Consider the following 18,476-nt stretch of genomic DNA (forward strand, 5'->3'; position numbering starts at 1 on the left):
GGAGGCGGCGAGGCTGCGCCCTCGGCTCCCTACGGATCCCGGCCGGCCGAGCGGCTCCAGGCCTGGTCCGGGAGCGCGGGGCCGCCAGGCAGCGGAGGGAGAGATGAGGAGGACCCGGAGGCTCGCCGCGGGAGGGTGCCCAGGGTGAGGGCGTGCGAGGGGGAGTGACTCCCTGCGCGAGGGCGTGTGAGAGTGTGTGTGTGTGTGTGCGCGTAGAGGGGCGCGCGCGTGAGCTGGGGGTGGGGGGCGGGGAGACGAGGCAGAGCCTGGTGCGTCTCCCCGGGCGAGTGGAGGAATCCTAGGGTGTGCCTGGAGGTGGCGGAGTGTGCCGACGCGGGTGTGAGCGCGTGTGCCGGCGAGGGTGGGCACGGGGTGAGTGTGGCAAGGTGAGCTCAGCTTGGGGCTGAGGACGGAGCGGGGAGTACGGCGTGAGTGTGAGATTGAGGGCGTGTATGCTGGGGACCCGGGGAGAGGTGGCAGGGAGCGCCAGTGTGTGCGCGCGTGGGGTGTGTGTGGACCGAGCTGGGTGTCTCTTTCACACCGACTGTCCACGCGACACCAGCACTTGCTTGCGGCGGAGCCCGGCCACCTGGCAAGGTGGAACCCGCCACGGCGCAAGCTTTCCGGCTTGCCGCGTCTCTCGGCTCCGTGCGCCCGGGCTGGAGAGGTCCCAGGGGGGACACACACTGCCCTTGCCCCACGTAAGAGCCGCTCTCCTCCCAGAGCGCGAGGGGCACGACCCGAAGGTAGGGATTCGCTCTCCTATGCTTCCACGTGTACCCAGTACCCAGATCCGAGTGTCTGGACTTGGGAGTGTGAACTCTCAACCAGAGTCCGCCCAGTCGTTCGGTCGCTGCCCCGAAACCCATGGATACCCACTGCGCGGTGCCTCGGCCCGGGATGGGGAGCGGGCGGTCAGCACGTGCCCACACGGCCGGCCGGGCAGATGGAGCCCCGGAGCATCCCCGGAGAGTGGTATCCGGTCCAGACTCCCGCACTCCCGGCCGCGGCGCGCTGAGGGTTCAGTCTCCGCAGACTGTGCCGACCGGCGGCTCCAGCTTTCCCCGTGTCTCCGGCTTCTGTGCCCGGAATCCCAGGATCTCGGCCTGGCGCTCGGGCGGCGAGGCGGCTCCGCGCCTCAGCAGGGACCGGAACGCAGGGCTTCAGCGATCACAGTTCTGGGTGTGGAGAGGTGTGTGCCTGAGACAGAGACCCAGAGAAAAGCAAACTGTGCGGTGAAGGGGAGGGTGTGCTTGAAAGGGTAGTTTTAGCTCAAGCTGGAAAAAGACCTCTCCGAGTCCAAACAGGGCTTCTAGCTCCTGAGAACCCCAGCCCTGTTCCAGAATAAGGGGTGGAGGGTCAGTCATTGTGGCCTAAGCCCCTTTGGGCCCTGGCAGCTGGGGTCCCCTCATTCACTCACTCCTCCCACTCTCCCCAAAACCCCTTCAGCGTGTTAGTCTGAAAGGTGTACACTTGGCTCTTCAAGAGGTGGGCGTGGGCTCCATTAGCATTTGCCAGGAGTCCCAGAGCAGTGTGGTATTTGCATACTGATTTGCATACGGTAATAATGATTAACAACACTGCCACTCCCTGGCAGACAAGGGAAGGATTCAGGGAAGGCCCTGGCGCTGCTCCCACCTCCCTCCTCTCTTCCCTCCAGGGAAGAGCTAAGTTCCTCACAACTGCCATCTCGACTACTCTGACCCCTAGGAGGGCCTCAGACTCTGGGTGGGCAGGTCCAGGGAGAGGCCCTCTCCTTCCCTCCTCTACCCCATGTCCAACTTGGGAGAGTTCGAAGCCAGTGTTTTATTTCTGCCCGTGTTTGAACTCCTGTACGTTCCCACCTTTGTTTTGCATCTTGGTGTGTAGCTCAGGGGCTGGGTCTGCCCCAAAGCTTGGAGGCTTCCGGGAACAAACTTGGAGCCTTCCTCCTCTCTGAGACAACTGTGCTCTCCTGTGCCTTGTGAGCCCTATTTGAAGACAGGACACTGATTCAGATACTCCCCCCCCACCCCTAACCCCCCCCACACACACACCTGGCCCCCATTCCTCCCAGGCTCACCTCTCATCATTTAAGTGAAGTAGCTGTAGACTCTTTTCTCCCTTCTGTCTAGAAGATCTAGAGGAAAATATGAAAGACCTGAATTCTAGTCTAGTCTAGTGTGGTACTTATTTACCAACCCTTCTCACAACCAGGTGACCTGGAAAATAAGAGAGTGCAAGTGATGGGCACAAAGGAGGCCCCTTGACTCCAGCAGCAGGAGAACCCACAGCCCCTGGGAGATGCTGCCCCTCCCACCAGCTCCCCACCCTCCGTTGCATCTTTCCAGCGCTGCCTGGCCTCGCCTTCCCCCTCTCTGCCTCTGGCCTGGCCTGGCTGGGATTTTCACTTGCTTTTCCCCCATGACACGGCCGCTTTTCCTTTAACTCTCAGCTTCTATTTAAAAAGCTAATTTGGGAGCTTGTCGATGCTCCCAATTCAGACATTTTAAATAGGAACTGAAAGTCAGGAGCTGGCAGGGCACTAGATTGCCTCCCCTTGCTACCAGCACAGCTAAAGCATTTGTTCAGTCACTCCACTGGCCCTGGCCGTGTGTGTGTATGTGTGTGTGTGTGTGTGTGTGTGTGTGAAAGAGAGAGCGTGAACGTGCCAGCTTACGGCATATTTCAGGCTATCTTTTCTATTTAAAGATGGGGCTCCTATGGATGACTGTTCTCTGCGTGTGTGCATCCTTTCCAGGCTGTGCACACATGAGGATTCTTCTTTAGTCCCGTGGCTCCAGCCGCTGTTTGCAGAGCTTGTCACTGTGCGAACTGTGAGGGTGAGAGGCAGCCCAGCTCCAAGTCTGCAGCCTCTTTGCTGACACGCCAGGCTGGTGTGTCTGCACGGCTCTTTCCCAGGGCTGCTGCGTTCAGGCTTGCTCCTTGAAGCTGTGCCTCAGAGTGTCCTTAAGGGTTGCTCTGCTTGTGGCTGTTCTACTTCAGCAGCTTGCCCCTCCTGGGGCAGGAATTTGGAGGGTGAGGCTGCACCTCTGAGTGTTGCAGGCTTTCTAAATTCAATGTTCTGTGTGCCGTGGAAGTAGAAAGCACAGACTTGGAGGTCAGACAGCCTGGGTTTGAACCTGCCTCTGCTATTTACTAGCCGTATGATCTTGAGGAAGCTAGTTAACTTCTCTGTGCCTTGACTTCTTCATCTCTAAAATGGCAATAAATAGTAGTGTCTACTTTGTAGGGTCTTGTGAAGATAATTAACACAGATAAAGCACTTAGAACAGTGCCTGGAACATAGGAAGTACAATATAATTGTTGGTTGTTGTTGTTGTTCAAGGTGGGAGTGGTGCAAGCAGCCTGCCTGGGGAGGAAGGTAGAACTGCTGGATTGTACACAGAGACACAGGCAGACACACACCTCCATGCATGTAACAAAAATGCCGGGCCACAGCCCACAGTGGGTCACGTTCCCCTTGTTGAGATAGTTGATTCTCTAAGCCCCAGAAAGGGGAGACTTCTGATGAAGGGAGAGAGGAAGAGCCACAGGGATGGGGATGAGGAAGGGGCTGGACCCTGTCGGAAGCCCATGGGGCATGTCTAGGGGGCTAATTTTATGCTGGAGAAGTAAGTTCCAGGACCCTCAGTGCCCGTGGACACAGCCTCCCGTATTTACCTAACCACGTAAAGCCAGACTTTGTCAAAGTGGAGCTCCAGTGAGGACTCAGGAGGGGTGCCCCTCATTCTCCCTGAGTCTCTCCTTGGGCTTGGGGTTCTCTCACTTTGATCTTGCTCTTGCCTCCTGTCCTTATTCCTACAGCTGGGCATATGAGCATTTACTCGGCAGCCATCAGAGTTCATTTTGCCTTCCTCCCTGAGCATCTAATCAAGGCACAGAGAGGTTAAATGGCTTCCCCAAGGTCACACAGCCAGGGACTTAGGAGGCCACTAACAAGAAGGAGAGCAATAAAGGACTGAGAATAGGAAGGCTGTCCAAGGGATCCAAACAACATTGTAAGTCATTGGATTGTATCAGGCTATTATCCACTTCAGTTGAGGAGCCACCATATGCTGGACTCCTTGTTCGGTCTCCAGTAATCCTGCACTGGAGGTATTATCACCATTTTTTTAAAAAAAGAATGCCTTTATTTATTTATTTATTTATTAGGAAGATTAGCCCTGAGCTAACTGCTGCCAATCCTCCTCTTTTTGCTGAGGAAGACTGGCCCTGAGCTAACATCCATGCCCACCTTCCTCTACTTTATATGTGGGACGCCTACCACAGCATGGCTTGCCAAGCAGTGCCATGTCCACACCCAGGATCCGAACCGGGGAACCCCGGGCCACCGAGGCGGAACACGCGAACTTAACTGCTGCGCCACTGGGCTGGCCCCTATCATCATGTAGATGGAAAAACTGAAAGTGGTTGAGCATAGGGACGCATCGCAGCCCACACACCTAGAGTGAAGCTCTGAACCCTCCCTCTTGCCACTCCCCCAGGCTGTGGTGTTTTCTCTTCTGAGAGTAGGGTGGCCCCCACAGTCAGATAGAGGGTCTGCCCTAAGAGGATGCTCTTGACCTGGCTCTGCTGTCCTCTCCTGTGTTTGGCCTCTGTAGGTTGAGTATGAGGGGAGGGCTCTGTGTCCAGGCTGGGGTTGTATCCTCTGAGTCTTCCTCAGCGTGAAGTCTTCCTGAGGAACTCCAAAGCTTGGTGGTGCCCCGGTCTTCTCTCGTTTTCCAAGGTGAGGTAGGTGGTGGTGTGGTAAATGCTGAGGAGCTTTGCCCCAGTCCCAGAAGGCTGCTAGGTACCAGCCCAGATTGTCCAGCTTGACCAGGCCAGGATGTACTGCCCAACATTGGTGGCCCTGATGGTTGAACTCTCACAACCATCAGATACTTCTGGTCCCTTCCTGAGAGAGTGGGGGAACCCACACTTCCTGCAGCTCTAACCCCATTTGGAAGGCCAATAGTTGCCTGGGTGGTCATCTCGTTGGTCAAGATGCTTAGACAAGTTATGGCAAATGAGAAGTCGTCAAAACTGGTAGGCTCCAGTGGAGCTTCCAAAAGTCAGTCCTTCCAGAGGATCTTTGCCAGCCCAACACCTGCTCCAACCCCGGCAGATCCTGGGGAGGCGTAGTCCTGGTGGGGGACTCATCAAGACCTCCCTCAGAGGGAAAGGCTAGGTGAAGGAAGAGGAGAGAAGGGAAGAAGGAAAGCAAATAGGAGAAGGGGACAAAGGCACTGGAAGGAAAAAACTGCTAATCATTGGTTCAGTTTCTCACTGGAGACAATTTGGTGGGATGGGTAGAGGCTGGAGGTGCAGTTTGTAGGTGCAGTGACTGTTTTGTTCTCCTCTGGTGGCTCCTTGGGCTTGTGTGCAGATGTTTTTCAGGACTCTGTCCTTGGTCTTCCCTGCTTCTCCATCTTCCCTTTTCCCTGGGAGTTGATGGGAGCCCCTGGTTTCCCATGCAGGTGCTGGCGATCCCTTCCTGAGCTCTCCCTACCCCCTAACTGTCGACTGTGCATCTCCATCTTTGCACAGGCGCCTCTCTGCTTCATCTCACCACCCTCCTTCAACCCTCTGCAATAGATCGTTTCCTCTAAAAAGCCTTGTTCTGACCATGTCACCTTCCTCACTTCCTTTCTGGCCTTACCTGCTTCCACTCTCACACACCTTTCTTTCCAGCACATAGACCTTGTCTCTGTTACCTGACCAAATCACATCCTTTCACACATTTATGCCTTTGTACGTGCTGTACCATCTTCCGGAATTGTTCTCCATCACTTCCCCCATCCCTGTCTTCCTAGTAAACTTCCATTCAGCCCCACATCTTCAATACCGAGCCCAAAGGTCACGTAAGACCACATATTGGTAAGTCCACCTCCACACCCCAGGAGAAACCACCCATTCCCCACTTGGGCTTCCACAGGACTTCCTCAGACCTCAGATATAGTTCTTATCACGTCAGTTGTTTACATGGCAGTCTCCCTCTCTGGCTTTAAGCTGTTTAAGGCAAAGACCACGTCTTAGCCATCCCTGAGTGTGCTAGCTCAGTGCTTGGCACATTTCAGATGCTCAACAAATTTGCCTTAGGAATTTATGTTAACTGTCATTCGCACGTCTCCCACAATTGTGTGTAACTGAAAGAATAGGTGATAAATCTGTCAACTGGTCAGTCTCCAGGTCCTATCTGAGTGAGCTTAAGCACCAGCATGAAGACAGAGAGGAAGGAGGAGGGTGTTCGATTTTTGGCTGATCCTAGATGAAAAGAGCCCCAAAGCTCCCCTCCCCCAGCCTTTTCAGATCTTCAAAGTGAGCCTGCCTGCAGGCACCTGGCCAGTGTTCTGCTCTTGAACCAGACTGGTTTTCAGGGAACTCTCTTCTTTCCTTTCTGGCAGACTGTCAGTCACATCCCCGGAATATCACCACCTCGGGAACAGCCAGGATGTGGTCAGTTGGAAATGTACCTGATTGCCTGTAGCTATGACTCTGCTTGCCAAAAATACCAGCGTGGGTGCCTGTCAAAAACCCATTAGCCAAAACCCTGGCTTGGCTTGAGGAGGTGCCAAGACCAAAGCTTGCTGGACTTGAAGTATAAAGTTGTGTGAAAACCACATTAGGACACAGCCTGGGACAGTGGAGGCTTAGTGGTGAAAACATAGCCTCAAGATAGACCTGGCTTCAAATCTTGACTCTAATTTACAAGCTGTGTGACCTTGGGCAAGCCACTTTACTTTACTGATCCTCAGTGCTCTCACCTGTAAAATGGCTTATAATGATGGTATTGACTCACAGGATTCATGAGGATTGAATTAGATAATGAATATTACACGTATCAGTTCGAAATAAAAATGTTGGCTGTCATCATAATATTGTAACTGAGTTTACATGCATTTGAAACTGGCACTTTTAAATCTCGGGCACAGCTCTCTGCAGTGCCTGTTTGTGAAGAAGTTTAGACAGGTCACTCACGTTCTTTCTACATGGTTATTGTTCATACTGAGACCTCAGGAAATGTGTGAAATCAGAGAAGTTTGTCTGCAGATACTTTTTGTCTATTGGCTCCTTCCTCCATTCTGGGGCACACCATTTCTGCAGCCTTGAGCTTCAAGCGTCTGTTTCTCCCCCTTCCCTCCTCATCAGCAAGAACTGATGAAATCATTTAAACTGAAGTGTAAGTGACTATCTTGTCCAGAGATACAGCATTTACATTTTAACAGGACACAGCCTTAAGCCAGGGCAATGAAATAGAGTGGGTGGGATTCAGGCACCCCTCAGAGAAATGGGGGAGGGTTGGGGAGACAGGAGCCTCTTCTCAACTCCACAGAGTCCATGTCCACCCATAAGACTGGCTATAATTAATGTAATTGTAAGCACCATGATGGGCTGTGTCTGAAATCTAAAGCTAGAAAATCAAGCCTCCAGCCTTTGCAAAAGTGTTGTAATAAGGGGATCTGTGCACCAGTTTTTTATACCAAGCTCCTCTTGGTGAACAGACACAGCTCATGAGTGCCCAGGCCCCTTCCAGCTCTGCGTACTATCATCTGCATACTCAAGTGCATTTTTTCTTCAGAGCTCAAGGCTGGGCTTGGTGTTCTTGCCTCACTGGGTTTGCAGGAGATCCAGCTGCAAAACTGTTAATGGCTTTGGTGAGTCAACAAGTAAACAGAGACAGTCCAGCTACTGTCCCCACACTGCAAGGTCACAGGAGGCTTCTGGATTCCTCTGCAAAACCTTGTTAAAGAAGGATCCTCATGGTCCTTAAAAAATTCTTTACTATGGAAAATTTCAAGCATATACAAAAGAAGAGAGAATAGTATAATAGACCCTCCATGAATCCATCACTTAGCTTTGAAAATTACCAACTCAAGGCCAATCATGTTTTATCTATACCCCTACTCACCACATTTCCCCCAGTAATTTTGAAGCAAATTCCAGATGTCATATAATTTCATCTGTAAATATTTCGGTAGTTGCACCCTCCTTATGGCCAACAAAACCCATCTCTCTGGGGGTGAAGTCCTTGCTTCCTTCCCCAGTGATGCTAAGAATGTTTGGCCAGTACCTGCATCTGTGGCCCAGGGGTAGTCCTTGGGTTAGGTAAGCTCAAGGGCCTGCTGAATTCTGTCCAAAGTCTGTCCTGCTCCTTGGGGAGAAAGGGGCATGCATAAAATGCTATGCAGTGGTGCCTCCATGTGCAAGCTTTTTGGTGTCAGCAAAGCTGCTGCCCAGTAACTGAAATGAGACCCAAACTGAGAGGCAAGAATCATAGTCATGAATCCCAGAGGGACTCAGCATTTTTCACATGCATTATTTCATTCAGCCTTCACCAATTCTTATTTTGCTCCCATCTTACATTTAAGAAAACTAAGGCCTAAGGTCACACAGCTAGTAGGTGCCTGTGGCAGAGACTGACTAGATGTTAATCAGACTCAGTTCCTCTTTTTCATGTACATAGCTGGATTACATTTCCCAGGAGCCCTTGCAGTTAGGTTTGGCCATATGACTAAGTTCTGGCCAAGGTAATATAAGCCAGTCCCATAAAAAACACCCAGGGCAATCCTGCTTGCTCTCTTTCTTTCTCCATCTACTGGCTGAGTGGAGAGAATTTCAAGGAACTAGAGGAGGGCGGAGCCACAAGAAGGAAGGAACCTGGGTCCCTGGATGACTGTGTGGAGCAGAGACCCTCCTAACCTTCAGTAGACAGTGAAAGGAGTGAAAAAACAAACTTTTATTATGTTAAGCCTCTGAAATTTGGGTCATGTATGTTAAAGTGGTAAGTCTACCATAACTAATACAGTGGCACAGATAGGATTTAAACCCTAGGTCTGACTACACCAATGTTCAAAGTCTTGCCCTACAGCACATTGCCTCTGGGTGCAAGGAATAAGAATTGCTCATAAGAATCTCATACGTGTTCAGCATTTGATAGACTGTCTGTGAGGACCTCACATCTTAGATTTGTGCAGTCTAATACAGTAGCCACTAACCATGTAGGGCTATTTAAATTAAAACTAAAGTTAATTAAAATTTTAAAACCCATTTCTTAATTGTACTGGTCACATTTGAAGTGCTTAATAGCCACACGTGGCTAATGGCTACCGCATTGAACAGCACAAATGGAGAACATTTCCATCGTCACAGGAAGTTCCACTGGACACTGCTGTCTTAGACAGACCTGGCATTCACAATGCACCTCTCCCCAGATCCTCACAGGAAAGCTGGGGATGCTGTTCATGGGAGAACTGAAGGTGGTCCAGCCAGCCATCAGGCTGCCTCAGGCAGAACAGGCCTCTCCCCTCACCCAGACCTTGGGTCTTTGCTCCTGCCTCCCCCAGTTACCCCTCCAGCTATAATCTTGTGTCTGTACTCACTGGTAACATGCTTTGCCATGACTTCCGCAAACAGATTAGCCTTGCCTGTCTTGTTGGACTGCATCTCCTGAGAGCAGGGACAGCATCTCATTCCCACCTCAGCACCTGTACAGGTACTGAGCATCGGACACCAAGACACTGGCAGAGGACCCAAGGCTATGCTTCCTGGCCTAGGCTGGGGATACCCAGGGAATTTTCCAGGAATGGAAGCCCAACCAAGGAGGCCAGTACTTCAGTCCATTTTCCACACAGTAGCCAGAGCTATCTTTTCAAAATACAAATCTAACCGTGCTGCCCCTTGGTTGAAATCCTTCCATAAATCCCCATTGCCCTCAAAATTAAGTAGACCTACCTTCACGTGTCTCGTGTTGTTATTGAATCCTTGCTTACTTATGGTTTCCCACTTTCTGCTCCTGTGCCCCATGAACCTGTATCTGGCCGGGTTGAAAGTGCTGTAGTTTTCTAAACCACCAGCTTTTCTTTCAGCCCTGAGTGTTTGACCAGACTCTTCTTTCTGCAGGAGCTCTGTCCTGCTTCCCCACCTCTGCTTACCTCTGTCTACTTGGAGGGCTAAGCTTGGAAGCACCTATTCTCCCTGGAGGCCTTGCCTGCCCCTCGGCCTGGGACAATCTTCCCTCTCTGCCTCCCTTGGCCCCCGCCCCACGAGCTATAGACCTGCCCACTCATCCACGTCTTCCCTAGGGAACAGGAGGGAGATGCTGGCAATTGCTTTAGGAATCCAAAGCGGAGACTATCGTGCAGAGGTTTTTCTCAAGAGACTGACCCTTGTGAATCCCTTTAAGTTATGTCTTGTTCCCTCCCTCCCCTCAACGCATACACATGCACGTGCACCCACACACACACGCAGAGGCACACGGAGCTTTTCCATCCATTTAATTCCTCTGCAGAGTCGCCAGGGAGGCAAGTGGAGCCCTGTAAATCTCTCACAAGCTGCAATGCCAGGAGACCTCTGCTCCTTGACCCCAACCAACTGCTCAGAACACATGCCACTAAATCCACAGGACAAGCCCTGCCCCTCCTGCATCTCTCATGGTCTCATCATCTGGAAGCGGGGCCTGATACACAGACTAGGGTGCAGCAGTTACAGTCCCAGCTGGTGCCAAGATGCACCATGGGTCTTCCCTTCATTGGATGATTTTTATGGGGATCAGAGCAGACGGAGGTGTGGACTGCAACTCCTGAGACAGCATCGCAATAAACTGCCACGGCAGCTCTTCCAGGGCTCATAACTAGTAAATCAAGTCTATTGAACAATACATTTACTGCAAATTTAAGAAGTTGTTCTTCCATTTTTTAAGTGTATGTGTTAAATCATGCCCAGAGTCATAAAGAATGGAGACAGCCAGGCTCAGTGTGAAAAAAAAACAAACAACCACATGCTTAAAGAAGTTGGAAAATTCCTCCTCCTCTTTGATGAGAGTGTATACCTTTTCTGATGGCTCCATGGGTCGCTCCTCCCCCGAAGACAGACTAAATCCCCAAAGTGGTAAGCTCACAACATCTTAACTAATGCCTGAGTCAATTTTGCAAATACAGTTTCAATGTTAGCAGGCTGGCTCTTTGCTACAGATTCCTGAAGTGGACAAAAAAGGAAACACACAACAGCCTTCTTAGTGAATTACAATGCTGCTTACAGTGGTGGCAAGGTGATAAGCGGGATCCCACCCAAGGTGGGAAGGAGATATGGTTGGGGAGGAGGAGGTTATAGACTATCTATCCCTAGGAAGATTCCTTTCACTTCCCATTCTGCCCTACTCAAATACTATGGAGTAGAAGGTTTTGCCCAGGACACTTGAGTGTGCTCTTTCTTGTCTGCATCCCTTGTTCCACTTAAATATTAACAGGGGAGCCCTAGCCCTGAGTCTGGCATTCGATAAACATTTTAATTGCACTTATAGGTCTTCTTCCACTAACATTAGCTCAACAAACATTTATACAACCATTCGTTCATTTAACACTTACTTACTGAAATCCACTAATTGCTGTGCTGGGCATATGGCGGTGAGCAAGAGACACAGGCCCTGCTTTCTTGGAGCTCTGTGCTGATGTTTAGGCTTACTAACCTCATCTGGGGGTCACTGAAGCCTGAGGGGTGAAGATAAGCTAGATATACAAATTCTCAAAACAATGTCATGAAGTACATCTATGATTATTCCCACTTCTCAAATGAAGAATTGGAGGTGAGCATCACATGACTGTGGTGGGGACGGGGCCAGTACGTGTGACAGGGGTGTGCGTGGAGAGCTAGGGAAGCACAGGGGGGAGGAGTTTGGTCCAGTCTGAGGGGTCAGTGAAGATACTCTGGAGGAGGTGACATCTGAGCTGAGTCTGGAAAGAGGACAGGAATCAGCCAAATGACCGAGGAGATAAAGCGAACACCAGACGGTAAAGACACCAGGGTACCAATGAGCTCAGCTTGTGCCTGGAGTGTGAGACCAGGGGCAGGGCACAGCAGGGGCTGAGGCTGGGAAGCCAAGCCAAGCAACTGGATGCTATCCTAAAGGCCACAGGGAGCCACCGAAGGGCTCCGGGCAGATGCATGGTGCAGTCGTATCTGTGTTTGAAAAAAACACTCCAGCCTGGCAATGTGGAGGATGGATTTGAGGAGGACCAGATGGGAAGCAGGGGGACCAATTAGCAGGCTATTGCGGTATTCCAGGAGAGAGATGATGAGGGCTTTAGCTAGGGCAGTGGTGGACGGATAGAGAAGAAGGGGCATGAGAGAAATACGTGGGAGGTGAAAATGATCAGGACTCTGATTGGTTGGATGTGGAGCAGCACAAGAGGGTCCCAGGTTGGGCTGTACTGTCTGGCCAGATGACGGGGAATGCAAAGCAGAGCTGCTGGGGGTGTAGGTGCAGCCCTTCCTGGAGGGAGGGGTGGTCAGAGTTCCCTCTCAGGGCCCTTTCCAGACAGTGCTGTTTATGCTGGGCTGGGGGAAGCTGCCGTCTGGGGGCATTCAAGACCTGTGAGCAATGTGGACCCTAAAAAATGCTCAAAAACTCCTTTGGTTATAAGGGAATGAATTTTCAAAATAAGGCTGAACAAATTCCAGCATAGCAGGCCACACAGTATCTAGAGGCTTACAGAACTGCTGATCTCTTGAGAGATAAGAGGACAGATTAACTCTTGGGTCTCATCCCCTGCCATTCTTCTCTCCACCCCCTTACCACCCCCTAACATGCGTGTACACGCACACAGACACACGCAAAAGCACACACACACACATGCATGCGCCTTATCATCCCTAAACTTCTCACCTCCCCCAGACACACCAGGCCCTTTCACACTCCCTCTTTGCACCTGCTGTTCTCTCTGCCTGCAGAGTCCTTTCTCCTTCTCCACTGGGCAAAATGTATTCCTCCTTCCTGCCCAATCCAGATGCCAGTCCTTGCTGATGCCCCAAGCATCCTCACCACGCTTCCTCCTGTCAAATAGCACCTTGTGGTGTGTTTCTCTGAGGTCTTTCTTCACCACCAAACTGAACTTCTGAGTCTTATTCGTTTTGGCTTTTAGCTGCGCAAGGTCTGACCATCACCAGTGCTCGAAAACTGCTTGTGGAATGAACGAGCACATCCCTGGAGGTGGACTAGACGCATCTTCTCCAGCCCCAGTCCCAAGTCCTTTGCATCACTGAGGAGGATCGTCTCTGCCCTCCGGATGGATGCTCACTTGCTGCCTGGGAAGAAAGCCTGCACATACATGAGACGAGGGCCATAAAGGCAGGGCTTAGGTTTGCCCTCGGTTCTACATAAACAGGTCTATTAATTCTCTGAAACTGGCCTTTTATCCCCATTTTACACATGAGGGATCCGCTTTCAGGGAAGGCAACAGCTTTTTTGGGCTGAAGATCACAAACTTGTTTAACATCTTTGGGGCAAAATGAGTAGATGAATGAGATCACCAGCCATCTGGGGTTCTGGACTTACCAAGATTCCCCAGGCTGACCACAGCTGGCTGATGGTAGATGGTGAAGGCCCAGAGAACAAGGCCTTCTATCAGTCACTTTCCAGGTAGCCTGTGCAGTCCCTCTGGGTTTCTGACTGGCTTCCGGAACAGGAGGGGACTGACCACTGTGACCGAGTTCGTCAGCCCCCTGGGAATCTTCTCTGCCTCCCTCAGGCTGGGCACCTCGATCTGACAAAGGTGGTGCTCATAGCAGGGAAAGGGACAAAGGCCGGGGTGTGGGGGCTGGAATCATCATCATCATCATCATGGAATTAATAACAGCAGTGACAATAAACTCTTGCCTGCCACACACTGTGCTGAGGCTTTATATGCAATCTTATTTTTAGTCCTTAAAGCACTCCTATGAAACAGATACTACCATCCCCATTTATCAGATGAAAAACACCAAAGCACAGAAAAGCTCAGCAATTTGCTCAAGATCATTAGCAGAACTGGGATTTGAAACCAAACAGTCTGATTCCAGAGCTTCTACTTGTAAATATTACTCTGCAGAGAGATGCAGAAGGCCGGCCAGTACCCTGCCCATCCATGGAAGGATGCAGTAGGAAATGAGAAGCCAGCAGAAGGCCGGCACCTGCTCATTGCTCTAACTTTCCCACCCCTTCCAGGCCTCTGCAGCTCCTGGCAGGGATGGGTGTCTCCTCCCCAGCAGTTTAGAGCTCTGGGGGGGGGGGTCCCAGAAAGTGCAGGTGAATGGGGGAGGTGCTGAGTAGATGAGCAGGGGTGCCCCTTCCCTGGCCCAGGCCCGGTCTCCCAGTGATGGCCTTTGGATTGCTGCCTCTCTTGGATGCCTGGATCACTGCTGTCTGGAGCCTAATCTCCGTTCTGTTGGTTTTGGTTGCTATGGTAATTGAATATACTTAAAGTTGTCTCCAAGCTAGTCTGTCTACCTCTTTCTGTCTATAGCCTGGAAGGGCATGAGCCTAGGGCTGAGGGAAAGAAAGAGGAAGGCTTGGTGGCCTGTCAAACCTGTATGCTTTTCCTGATCTGAGATCCTCCTCAGAGGCAGACAGAGGAGAGAACCATGGAGAAGTGTTCCTCCCAAGTCTCTCTCCATCTTCATCTTTGCTGCCTCATTCCTTTCTGCATAGAGATTCTGGAATTAGCCAGGTTGCAAAGGCAGGGACTGGCAACACCAGGGATGGGGAGCTCTGAAAGCATCTTCCATTCCTCAGCATTTTGTTACTCATTCAACAAACATTTACTGAAAGCTGACTGTATTCTAGGCACTGCTACTTGCCTCTGGATGTGGGATCTCTCTGAGGGCAGCTCAGGACCCAGGGCCACAGGAAATGCCCCCTGAGAGTGCATTTCCATGTGGCTACCACTCTGAGATTTCAGGAGAGTGGCCAGCCAGGATCAGACCCTGACAAGGAGAATAGGGATTGTGAGAAATTGCTCTTTCCTCCTTTCTCTGCTGGAGGGAGTTTCATCAGACTGAGCTGGAAGTAGAATGGGACCATCCCTGGGTGAGACTCAAGGGGCAAATCATCTTCATTCCGTCCACCATTCAAAGCCAGGAGCAATGCTGACATATAGGATAAATGACAAGGGTGGAAGCCAGTGTCAAAGAGCTGCCTGAGGAGTGTGGGAATGACAGACCCTCCCCCCGACCACCATCCCTTTGCTTGGATGATAAGGAAGTTGGGCAAAACAGTAGATCATGACTGATTGTATCTTTGTGGGTCTCAGTCTTTTAAGTAACAGCTGGATGAAGCAAGCAAAAAGAATATTTATATAGCTTCAACTATGTGCTGGGAATGGTGCTCTCAACTGGGAAGACAATGGTGACTGGGGCACAGCAGAGACTTCTGAGGAGTTCACAGTCTGGGAAGGGGACCAATGAACAGTAAGAAGGGTGTGTCCTATAAGAAGGGCAGGAGCAATGCACTCTGGGAGCCCAGAGCTGGAGGTCTGGGAAGAGTGCATGCAGGTGGGGTGTGTTGAGTTGCAGTTGTAGGGCTGAGAAGGAGCTCTCAAGACACAAAGTCATTCTATGCAAAGACAAGAGCATGAGCCAATGTGCAGAGGTGTGAAAGTGAGCAGTATGTCTAGTGGTGGGCGTGCAGGCTGAACAAGGAGGGCGGCAGGAATGGAGCAGGCAAGGCCAGGTGATAGAGAGCCCAGCAGGGTTGTATCACGTTGGCCATGAGGAAGCATCATGGTAAGAACCACTCTGGCAGCAATGAGACGGGAGGTAGAAGTGGGAGATTGGGGACTGAACCAGGGCTGTTGGACTAGCAATGAAGACAGACCCAGCCAAGAATGGGGAGCAGCAGGCGCTGGGCCCTGGTGGACTGGCTAGTTGTGGGAGTGTGTGCAGGAGGGAGGAGCACGTGTTGAAAGAAATGGAAGAGCAGAGAAGTCTCTGTGCAGAGAGCTGGGTGGGGAATGGACTGAGATAAGGAATCCTAGGCATCAGTCTGGGGGATCTCTGTTTGGGATGGGTGAGTAAGGTGTCTGGTATAGTCAAGCTCAAATGCCTGATAGGCAGAAAGAGGTATACTTCTAGCACTTGGGAGAGAGCTGCTCATTAGAAATGTGCACGTGGGAATCATCAGCATAGAGGTGACAGCTGAAGTTGTGAGAAAAGACGACATTGCCCAGGGAGAAGGCACAGAGCAGGGATGCGAGAGGTGCCAAACACAGCTCCCTGGAGAATGGTCAGAGGCAGGCCAGCCAGTATCCTTTGGGAAGGTGGGGAGTGATCTGGCATTCGTGACTGGGAAGAGAAAGCAAGTGCGTAGATGGCATGGGCCTCAGATAAGATGCTATTGAGAGAAAGTTGTGGAAGATTGGTCCAGAGCAGTGGCTGTCAAACTTGAGTGTACATCAGGTCTTGTTAGAACACAGATGGATAGCTGGGCCACCCCCAGAGTTTCTAATTCTCTAGGTCTGGGGTGGAGACCAGGAATTTGCATTTCCAACAAGATCTGAAATGCAAATTAATGCTGCTGGTCTGAGGACCACATTTTGAGAATCATTGAATCAATGGTCTATATTGATAAACCCACATTTGAGAGGGTTCAAATGCAAATTCATTCACTCTTTATCACGGCCCAAGCTGGACATGAAAGGAGAAAGCCGGACTTTGGTTAAAGAGCAGAGGTGGAGGAAAAGGTGGAGAACGTAAGCAGCTCCTTGTAAGTAGAAGAGATGCTACTGAGGACACAGGGATGGGGACAGGGAGGAGGGAAGCTAGAGAGTTGGCAAGGGAGTGGCAGGCCAAGGAAGGCTCAGGATCTGAGGACACAAGAGGAGGGTGGCCTGGGGGGTCACAGCTGTGGCCGTGACTGTGGGTCACATGAAGAGGATGATGGTGAGTTAGGCAGAGGGGGGTATGGGGATTAGAACCAGCCTCGGGGTTCTGTTGGAGTCCTGACCTAAATCTGGAGCCTCCCTCCTTGAGATCCTCAACCCTCTCCCCATCCCTCGATTGTAACCGTCTAGTCATTGTCAGCCTCAGGCCTTCCCAAGCACAGCAGAGTCAGCTGCCTTAGGCCCCGGGTCATCTCTCATGGGGGCTGCTCTGAGGACAAGAATATCTGGTGCCTTTTTCATTTTCCTTCCTAGATCTCAGATCAGAGACCCTGAGACACTATGAGGAGGCTCCTGACCTCAACGCTGGACACTGTCCTGGGACTGAGCGACCCTGCCAGCGGAGGTGCAGAACTCGAGTCTTATTTTCTATCAGTGGAGCAATTCCATAAAAGAAAATCCAATTCATTGGTGTCCAGGAGGACATTACCAAGATAGACGAGACACCATGGGCAGTATTTAATTATGAGCAGGCAGAGCAAATAGGAGGGACGCAATAAAAATGCTAATCAGGGAGGAAAAAAACCAGCCTTCATTTTCTTCTAGAATAGACTAAAGCTTGTCCTCCCCCCTCCCCTCCCAGACCCCAAATGAGTGCTACAGGCCTGGTTCTGATTTTGACTTAGCGACAGGTAAGTCTGCTTTAACCCCAAACCTCATGACCACTTCCATCGTTCCAGCCTCCCAGTTCCTAGAAGATCTGGCCCAGAGAGAGGGAGGCTGGCTTTCCTTGCAAGCACACAGCCTCCACTTCAGCCAGGGAGAACTGGCAGGGAACTTGGAAAGTGAATGAAGTTACTGTTCAGGGCTCCATTCCATGTCCCAGGGATGAGAAAATGTCCAGGAGTGGGGGATTAGGGAAAAGAAGTAAAAGGACTGGATAATCCTCAAACCTCCCCTTTCAGTGACACATATAGAATCTGCACCAGGAGGGAGCGAGGCTGGAGAAGTGCCTCTAGACCAGCCTGAATTCAGTGCGCTGGCTCAGACTCTGGCCTGGAAGTCAGTCCAACTCAGAGCCACTTAGGAAGGGATTGGGGACACGCAGCCAGGCCCAAAGCCTTGTGTTCCTCATTCCATGCGACTTGGCTGAGCTCAGCTTTGGAGTGTGGTTCAGGATTTTGCAGGCTGTCCCTGCCTCGCTCGTGAGTTGGCTGACTCCTCATGTAGTCAGATCCTCTCGGTCACGTGTCCTTCCTTGTGAGCTTGCTCAATGTCCACCCTGCTGCCAAAGACAGATTTACTTCTCTCATTTCCCTTGGTCTCTGAGATGCCCAGGCCCCAGGCCTCATGTTGGTTTTAAGTAAAACTTGCTTTCTTTGCAGCCCTGAGGGTCCTGACTCAGCCCAGGCCCTTTCCCTAGGCTGGCCTTTTCTCTTTACTAGGCTCACCTGTCACCCTGGCTTGTTTCCATGCAATTTACTGCTGTGTTGATTCGTTTCTCTCTAGCCTCCTTAAATTGTGTGCAGCTGTAAGCTCTTCCCAACATCACCAGGTCAGGAATTAGCCTGAGGATTGTCTGGTACCTCATTCTGGATCATCTCCCCTCTATGCACCTCACAGGGAGACAGCACCCAAACCTTCAACTCCTAGCTACTTTCTCTTCCTAGAAAAATATCTGTTCGATAAAAAGTTTATATACCAGCTCACTTACCTGCTGCAGGACCTTGGACAAGTTACTTAACTCTGTGCCTCAGTTTCCTCATCCAACAAATGGAGATAACATTACCTGCCTCGGATTTGTTACAAGAATTCAATGCAAATGTATGCAAAGAGCTTAGAAGTGCCTGCCACATAATTAGCACT

At 51.0% G+C, this 18,476-nt stretch overlaps 1 long non-coding RNA gene across 1 annotated transcript; it reads left to right on the forward strand.

Moving 5' to 3' along the window:
• The first annotated feature begins 6 nt into the window (after positions 1 to 6).
• On the forward strand, positions 7 to 18,256 carry LOC124229702 (uncharacterized). Its single transcript, XR_006885952.1, has 3 exons — positions 7 to 144; positions 16,926 to 17,016; positions 18,120 to 18,256. It is a non-coding gene; the product is annotated as an uncharacterized LOC124229702 (long non-coding RNA).
• The last annotated feature ends 220 nt before the right edge of the window (positions 18,257 to 18,476 follow it).

Source organism: Equus quagga, chromosome 18 (assembly GCF_021613505.1).
Source record: "Equus quagga isolate Etosha38 chromosome 18, UCLA_HA_Equagga_1.0, whole genome shotgun sequence".
NCBI classification, from domain to species: Eukaryota; Metazoa; Chordata; class Mammalia; order Perissodactyla; family Equidae; genus Equus; species Equus quagga.